We start from the raw sequence: 9,340 nt of genomic DNA, 5'->3' as shown, positions 1-9,340 counted from the left end.
ACTGCCACACACCCCTGGAGCCTGGGTCTGACACAGGGACACAGCAGCCAGTCAGTTTATTCCTGGGGCAACCTACGGGGGACATAAGATGGAAACTTCAAAAGATACGGGGACTGGATGGGAGGCACTCAGAGACTCTGGTGGATGAGGCATGGAGAGTCTTTAGGAACAGGGAAGAAGAAAAGAGGGAGCATGCAGCTGTTATAAGTGAGAGGAAAAAAGAAAGACGTGGACAAAGGGCACCTAGACAAGGCCCAGCCCGGCTGGGCAGAGACCAGTGTGCGATCTATAAAAAATATAGTCACTAAAAAAATCAATGCCCAGAACAAAGACATAGTGGCCCTCAAGAAAAGAAAAAAATAATTACACATGTAAATAAAGAGTAAAAACAACCAGTAGATCATACCCCAAAAGATCCACTGGTTATAAAACTGAAGCTGAGAAAAAAAAAGAAAAAAACTAGAATTTCTAGTTAACACAAAGGCAATGTATTCAGCTTTAAATAAGACTTTAACACCTATAAAAAAAGATTATGCTACATTAACAGAAGCAACTAGCCAAGCCACAAAAGCATATTTTTGCAAAACAGTAAAATATAGACTTGGAAAACAGTAAGGTATTCATAAATTTCTATACCTGCCCAGGTGCCCAAAACATCTTTTGGAGAAACACCTGTTAGAACAATTACAAGTAACTATTAAATTTAAAAATAGAGAAATTATTCTGAAAGTAAATAATAAACAGTACATAAAGGCATTAAGTTTAATGTTAACAGCCGTTCAAATGGAAGAAAAAATGAGTGAAAAAATAATAAATCAAGTGTTCCCTGGAGTGTGAGCTTCTAATATACCAAAAAAGGCGAAAAATGCACCTCCTATAATAATTAAATTGAAGAAAGGAAAACAACTCGTTAGAATTAAACAGTACCCCTTGAAAAGAAAAGACAGTAAAGGAATTAGCCCAATAGTTAAAATGTTTTTACAATTAGGGTTGTTAAAAAAAGTCAATCTGAGTTCAACACTCCCATCTTACTGGTCCAAAAACCTGATGAGTCGTATCAAATAGTACAGAATCTAAGAGCTGTTAACAGAATAAATGAAGATCTGTATCCCATAGTAGCAAATCCATACACTTTGCTAACGTGCCTAACCCCAAAACTCACTTGGTTTACTGTTCTAGACTTGAAAGATGCCTTCTTTTGCCTCCCTCTCCATGAGGACCGCCAGAAAATCTTTGCATTTGAATGGAAAAACCCTAAAAGCGGGCACAAATCCCAACTCACATGGACGGTGTTGCCTCAAGAATTTAAAAACTCTCCTACCCTGTTTGGGGAACAACTTGCCAAAGATCTGGAATCCTAGGGAGCTCCCCCCAGAAAAGAAAAGCTATTGCAGTATGTAGATGATACCCTCATAGCCACCTGGACCAAAGAGGCATGTGCAGCCTGGACGGTGAGCCTCCTAAGCTTTCTAAAACTTCAAGGATACAGAGTATCAAAGAAAAAGGCCCAGGTAGTGAAGCAAAAGGTAATTTATCTGGGTTATAAAATTAGTGCAAGACAACGGACTCTAGAGCAAGATTGCAAGGAAGAGATCTGCAAAACCCCAAAGCCTCAAACAGCAAAGAAACTGCAAACATTCTTAGGAATGGCAGGGTGTTGTAGCTGTGGATACACAGCTATGGGCTGCTTGCAAAACCTCTGTATGCACTCATTGCAAATGGGAACAGAGAACTCCAGGGGACAAAAGAGGCCACCCGGGCCTTTCACCAGCTGAAGAATGCTCTAATGTCAGCTCTGGCTCTCAGACTCCCAGATGTGAGTAAACCATTCTTTCTGTTTTCCCATGAGAAGCAGGGAATTGCAGCAGTGGTGCTGAATATTCAAGAGGCACGCAAATTCACATTGGGCCAAAAAATGACTCTATTAGTGTCTCACACAGTGTCTGCAGTCCTGGAAGTAAAGGGTGGGCACTGGCTCTCCCCACAAAGGTTCCTAAAATACCAAACCATCATGGTAGAACAAAATGATGTAGAGATAATTGTGACTAACGTTATCAACCCAGCTTCTTTCCTTAGTAGAAATCAAAGGAAGCCAGCACACCACAACTGCCTGGAGACTATCGAAGCCTCCTACTCCAGCTGCCCAGATCTGAAGGACACCCCTTTGGATGACACCCAAACCCAGTTTACTGATGGAAGCAGCTACGTTGTCAGTAGAAAACAACATGCTGGGTAGGCAGTTACCACCTGCAAAGAAGTAATAAAATCTGGACCCTTGCCAATAAATACCTCTGCACAAAAAGCTGAAATAACTGCTTTAACCCGCGCCCTAAAGATCGCAAAAAAAAAAATTATACAGACTCAAGATATGCATTTAGAGTTGTGCGTGCACATGGAGCCATCTGGAAAAAGAAAAGACTGTTAAATCACAAAAGAAAAGTATCAAACACGTGCAAGAAATATTGTGGCTACTAAAAGCAGTTCAGCTCCCTGCGCAAATAGCAATTATGCACATTAAAGCACAACAAAAAGTGAGCTCAAAACTGGAAAAAAGAAACGAGCTTGCAAACAAAGAGGCAAAAGAAGCAGCAAAAGGTGAAATAACGATTAAGGAAGCTTTAATTCCAAATAAACAAATCTCCCTTGAAAGTAAGCCAGTATATACCAAAAAGAATAGAAAACTAATTAAAAATCAAGAAAGAACATATAACCAAGAGATGAGCTGCTACTGCAGAAGGAACAATGGCCACCCCTTCTCACCTGTTATAGTCATTAGTAAAGAAAGAGCACCAAAAAACACACTGGGGAATAGATGCCCTGTATAATTATCTAACTAAAAAAATTACTGCCAAAGGTTTATACTCTACTGTAGTTCAGGTAACCCGACAGTGTGACATTTGCCCCCAAACCAAACCCAGAAATCTTCCCAAGCCAATTTTTCCCAAAAAGAATTTTGTTCCAAGAAAATAGAAGAGGCATTCATTCTAAAAAGGAGAAAAGGAAAATAAAATAAATACGAAATAATAATAATAAAAAAACCCCAACTTGTTGAAAATATTTATTGGTCTGGAAATTGGGTTCACCGGGTGGGACAGGGCTGCTAGAGGCATGCAGCTCCGGGGTGTTTCAGAGCTGTGGAGTTCCCTGGCTCCAGGGTGTTACAAGTGTGAAAATTGATAAAAGATTCGTGTTAATCATAGAAGTTTTGGAGTTTATATAAACCAGAATACTTAGATAAAAACATGGACCTAGAGAAAGGGAAATATATGATTAAAACCATTCTGTATAGATCCACCTGTTAGGAATATTGTGTTTTCTAAATAAATTGTATTTGATACTAATTTGTAAAACAAGGTTTCCACGGCTTGAAAGATTTTGCAAAATCAGATTTCCTGCCTTTGTGTAATCAATTGCAACCTATCTGCTCGGACCAGACTTCCCACTTCTGCTGTTCTTTATCGACCAAGGCCAGATGGTTCCTTGACAAACCATCCAGACAGCGGTGCCATGGATGTTTCTTTGACCACTACTGCTTACTTAGCAGAATGATGACAGCAATAAAAAAACCAACTATTGATTACTACAAGGAAAGCCATACTATAAAATGGAGCTGCAAACCAAGCTCGGTGGAGCGTAGTGTGGGCGGTGACCCCTCACGTTCCCCAGCGCGCTGCTTGCCCTGTCTATATCAAATAAAGCAATCTCAGTTTTGCTGAATATCGAGACTTTTGTTTCTCATTTATAACACGAGGATGCCTCGTCTACCCGGCCCCGGAGCAGCTGCGGGAGGCCAGGTCTACCCGGCTCCGGGGCTGGAGGCGTCCTGGATCGGACAGGTCTGCCCCTCTCCAGCGGGACGGGCAAATTTGGGCAGGGCTGGGTAGACCTGTTGTCCCCACCGGGCTCCGATGTTCACCAGGGGCTCGCTGTTTGTGGCTGCCTCCAGCTGTGCCACGCGGGCGGTCACCGGCGCAAGGAAAGTGCAGCCCACGAGGGGAAGAGTGGCGTGGCTTTGTCCGGGTTCCCGTCCCACCCAGCTTCCTGGGACAGGCGAGCCGAGAGGTGATGCCAGAGCCGCTCCCCGGCCGAGGCGAGGCGAGGCGGGGACAGAGAGAAGCCGCGAGCGTGTCCCGCTCGGGCCCGGCTGCTGCCGGCTTCGTGAAGGGGGGCGGGCGCCCGCTCGCTCCCCCGGGGATGGCGGCGGGCGAGGCGGCGGCGCCTCGTCCCTTTTCTGCCGGGCCTCAAGCCGGGGCCCGCCCGCTCGCCGGGGGCGGCGTTTTCGGCTCTCGGTCTGGTGCGGTGGCCGGCAGCCGGGGCTGGACTGTGGCCAGGGTTGTGTTGTGCCCGCCGAGGCTTTCCCCGGCCGCTTCCCCGAGAGCCCCGAGCATGGCTCGCTCGGCCGAGGTGGCTGCGCCTCCTTTCCCCCTCCCGACCTGTTTGCCGGAGTGTCCGTGTCGGAAGGGCCGCGGGGACGTGCAGTGGGGGCGTGTGGCTCGCCTCGGCCTCGCCCGCTTGCCTGAGGGGCTCGGTGACGGGAGTCGCCCGATGAAGTTTGCGGGCCGGGGTGGCGGCACCGCGTCCCCGCCGTGTGTTGTTGAAGTCGTCCCCCTTCCTCGGCCCTAAGCCGGGGACCCGCTTAGCGGTCGGAATTTTTCAGGATGGAGAAGATTCAGCCAATCAGCGAGAGCAGCTGTGATGACTCACCGGTTGCCGGGCAGACCCGCAGCACCCAGTGTTCCCCACCTGGGCCCCACCCTCCCCGCCCAACCACGATCCCCCCGCGGGGTCCCCCCAAGTCCCTCCCCAGTCTCGCCCCACAATAAACGGGATTGCGGAAAACTGGGAAGATTTATTTGGAACACTGGGAGCAGCTGAGCTGGGGCAGAGTGACTGCGGGGCTGGGGGGGACACACAACACTCCCAAAATCAGCGTGGGGGTGGACTAGGGGGTTCTGGCTGGGCTCGAGGCCACGGGGAGGGGCTGAAGCCGCTGCTGGGTCAGAGAAAAGGGGGTGAAACTGAGCCAGGGGTCCTCAGGGAGAGCACACACACTCCGGGACCCCCCCTCACCTTCTTGCACAGGTAGAAGCCGAGCCCCAGCGCCAGGAAGACAAAGCCCAACAAGGAGACCCTGATCCCCATCACACCTTGCTTTGGGCGGTGTCTGGTGGCATCTCTGGGGGTCCGCAGGGGTCAGGACCCCCCAAAGCCTCTCACAGATACCCAAAGCCCCTCTAATCACATTCTCAATTGCCGCCAGCCAAAGTCAGGATTCCCTGAAACCTCCTCCCAATCTCTTCCCAGCCTACCCAGGATCCACCAAATCCCCTCCTGTCCTCCTCAGGATCCCATAACCCCGTCCCATTTGCCCCCCACCAACCCAAGACCCCCAGTCTTTCTCCCAGTCCCTTCCCAGCCCCACCAGGACTCACCAACACCCTCTCAGTCTCTTTCCAGCACAACCAGCCTCATTCCAACTCATGCTTTCCAATCCCTAATCTTTTCCCAGTCCCACCTAGTTCACTCAAATCCCTCCCAGTTACACCCAACACCCCCAGACTCCCTCCCAGTGCCCACCAGGACCCCTGGAACCCCATCCCACCCTCTACAGCATCCTTTAAACTCCTCAGCCCTTCCAGACCCCTGAACCCTACTCCCAGTTTTAACCAGGCTATCTCAAACTCCCTCCGACATACTCCCAGCACACCCCACTCCCTCTCCCAGCCCCCTCAGTGCCTCCCCCACTCCCCCCGCCCTGTGGGGTCCGGGCCGTGCCCCAGTGCCGGCTCAGGGGGTGCTCCAGGTTGACGTGCTCCACCTGGCAGCTGGAGCTGACCCCGTGCCGGGGGAGGTTTCCAGCTCCTAGTGCTGCTGGAAACCAGGTCGGTGGCCACCACATGCCCTGAGAGCTCCTGCTGGCCCTGGAACCAGCTCGGCTGGATCTCGGCAGGGTAGAAATCCATCCCAGAGCAGAGCAGGCAGCTGGGGCCAGGCTGGGAGTTCGAGGGAACCAGTGAGATGGACTCACTGAGGGGCACTGGGAGAGAGTGGGAACACACTGGGATCAGCTGGGGGGAACTGGGAGAGATGAAAGAGGGCTGGTATGGCACTGAGAGTGACTGGGAATGAAACTGGAGAGCGTGGGGAAACACTGGGAGAGAGTGGAGTGGATTAGGGCAAAGGGAGAGGGTGGTGGTCTGGGATTGGACTGGAAAAGGACTTGGAAAGATTGGGAAGGACTGGGAAGGCATTGGGAGACAGGTTGGAGGTCTGAGAGTGGGGTTAGAAGGAATGGGAGTGGACTGGGAATGGAATGGCTGTGGACTGAGGAATTGGGAGGGATTCTGGTGACAGTGGGAGGGACTATGAGGACACTGAGAGAGACTGGGAAGGACTGGGAGAGCCTCACTCGGGGTGAGGGGGCAGGAGGCCCCGGGGATGAGCACAAGAAGAGCTGACATGTCTCGGGTGATTCCCAGGGAGGTTTTCAGGAGTTCAAGGGTCATTCCCAGGGCAGAGCCCGGGGGGACACGCTCTGCCCCACGCTCACCTCTGTGCTCCATGAGGAACGGGCTGGACAATTTGTAGTTGTGTCGGCAGTGCCTGTCCACCGCAGCCCGTCTGTACTCCATCCATTCCGGGTCGCTGTTCCAGTACCTGGCAGCCTTCTGTCTCAATAAAGAGATGGAGCTGTCACCCCAGTGTCTGGTTGGTACCACCAGCACAGCCCACACGGCACCAGCACTGGCTGAGCTCCATGTCCAGGAGCAGCCATGGATGCCCACGGTGCGGGCAGGCAGGAGCCAGGCAGGGGCTGCTGTGACCAGCGGCGGGGCCCCGAGGGGCTGGGGGAGCCCGTGCTGAGCATCCCTGGGCGGAGGGCACATCTCCTTCAGTGCCATCATCTGGGCCTGGACCTCCTCCAATGGTATGCCCAGGAAAAGAGGGGAGCCATGGAGAGCAGATCCAGAGACACAGCCTGACCAGCAGTGTCAGCAGGCAAAACAAAGGTTTTGCTAAGCAATGGCCCTTTGATGGAGCAAAACATTTACAATCAGGGCAGTCCATTCGTGCAGATGGGGGTACACTCTGGGGCTACAGCTAGGGCCATGAGGTCGCAGCAGGCTCTGGGGTGACAGCAGGCTGAGGTCACAGCAGGCTCTGAGGTCACAGAGGTCCCAGAGCCCCGTGGTTGCACAGCACCACAGCCACCGAGCACTCAGTCCTTGAGCACAACTGCTGCGGCAGCGGCGGCGGCGGCGGCAGCGGTGCTGACATTGGGACAGCGGTGTCAGGACAGCGGGGGCAGCAAGAGCTGCGGGACTGGCACAGGGCAAGGCACCGCGGCCCTTGCTCTGCGCCTCTTCCTCCTGCTCCTCCTGGCACTGGCCCTGCCTGCCAGGGCTGCCCAGGCAGCTCCGTGGCGAGCACAGGGAGCAGGTGAGCCGGCGGCCTGGCTCCCCTTTCCCGGGACAGCGCTCCCTTCTCCCCAGGAAGTGTTGGGGATGGTTTTCCATAGGGCTTTAGGGAGGCTTTCCTCTGTGGGTAGGAGAGAGCCCACAGGGGCCCTGGGCTGCTCCAGCCACCCATCCAGGGATGTTGCACAGGGCGTGGAAAGAGTGTGAAGAGTGACCAGAGTCAGCCCAGAGCTCCCAAGGCCCCTCAGCAGCTTTGGCCAAGTCCATTCACATCTGCCTCCCACAGCCTTACCCGACCCCCTTGCAGTGCCCATTCCCTAAGGCACAAGGAAATCTCAGCACACCATGGAAATGCTTCTGATTTATGCTCCCTTCTAGATTTGGATGGTGACATGGCTTATTTAGAAAAGCTGGTGAATGACAGTATGAAGATTCTAGAGCATGGTGGAGGCAAGTTCTCATTGCACCCTTCCTGACAGAATAATCTGTGTCACTGTGGCAAGAGCTCTCTCCAGTGATGTTTCCTTTACATAATCTCAGGGTTGAGGGATTCTGGAACCCTTGCCCTGCTCCCTTCTGGAGCTCTGAGTGATCCCCCAGGATCACTGTCAGTGGGAGGAAGGAGCATTCCTTCAATCCTCTTCCCAAGTGCAATGCCAGTGTCTCCTTCTGTGTGCTCTGTGCAGCCACAGGGAAGGGAAGGGAAGGGAAGGGAAGGGAAGGGAAGGGAAGGGAAGGGAAGGGAAGGGAAGGGAAGGGAAGGGAAGGGAAGGGAAGGGAAGGGAAGGGAAGGGAAGGGAAGGGAAGGGAAGGGAAGGGAAGGGAAGGGAAGGGAAGGGAAGGGAAGGGAAGGGCCCAGGGCTGTTCCCCAAGGCTGTGCCTTGCACGGCTCTTTTGCCAGCCCCAGGCAGCCTGAGCTGCTCCCGCTGCTGCTGCCAAGCCCTGGCCCTGGCCAGGGCTGGGTTCAGAGCTGCTGGCAGCTCCGGGGAGTCCTTTCTCCCCTGACTGCCCTACAAGGGGCTCCTTCCATCCCAGTGTGGGGCCACTGCAGGTACCTGCTCCCTCTACCCCTGCTCCTGAGTGGAAGGCAGAGATGAGGGAGTGCCTTGGAGCACTCTCTGCACTCACTGCCACTGCAGCCTGAAGGAGAAATGGAACTGCAGTGATCTGCAGAGACGCCGTGGTGGGTGCGTTTTCCTCAGCCTTCTCCTGACATTCAGCAGCCGGGGGCTTTCTCTGCACATCTGGACACGCCGTGCCTGGCACAGAGGGAAGGGATCCATGGCAGCCTCGCTGCCCCACTGCTGCTGTCACAGCCTGCAGGGCTGTTTCCCAGCCTGGCCTGGCTGCAGCTTCTCCCCAGCCTCTGCAGGAAGGCCTTTGGCATCAGCTGACAGGGAGCCCAAAGTGCCCCACGGGCCATGCACACCCTGAGATCCCCTGAAATTTCCTGGTCTCAGAGTAGATCAGAAAGGGCAGCTTTTTGTTTGGAGAAGGAAGGGCCCTGGCCAATCCCAAAAGTTTATATGATGTCCTGATCCTTGTCCATGACTTTGACCAGTATTGGCTTCTGAAGATGGCACCTTTTCAATGGGGAACTGTTCCATCTGATCCAGTTTTCCCTTCCTCCATAAATGAAAGGAAAGACTGTGCTGAAGGCTGAGTTTCCTGGAGGAAGCAGTGGTTCTGTGCCAGCCTCTGCTGCAGGAAGGGAGGCGATGCCAGGCACAGTCACAGGAGGTAATTGCTGTGCCTCTGGGCCTGAGCCCTGCTGAGCCTTGAGCTGCCATCTCTGCTGCTTGGCAGTGCGGGCACAGCCCGGACAAGATGGGCACAGCCCAGAGGAATCATCCCGAGCAGGCTCAGGGCACTCGGGTACTGAGCAATCCTGCTGGGGTCCCTCCGTGGGAGACACCACCCGA

Source organism: Sturnus vulgaris, unplaced genomic scaffold, assembly GCF_052056855.1.
Source record: "Sturnus vulgaris isolate bStuVul1 unplaced genomic scaffold, bStuVul1.hap1 Scaffold_180, whole genome shotgun sequence".
Classification (NCBI taxonomy): Eukaryota; Metazoa; Chordata; class Aves; order Passeriformes; family Sturnidae; genus Sturnus; species Sturnus vulgaris.
The sequence above is the reverse complement of the archived record's forward strand: the minus strand, read 5'-3'. Positions refer to the sequence as shown.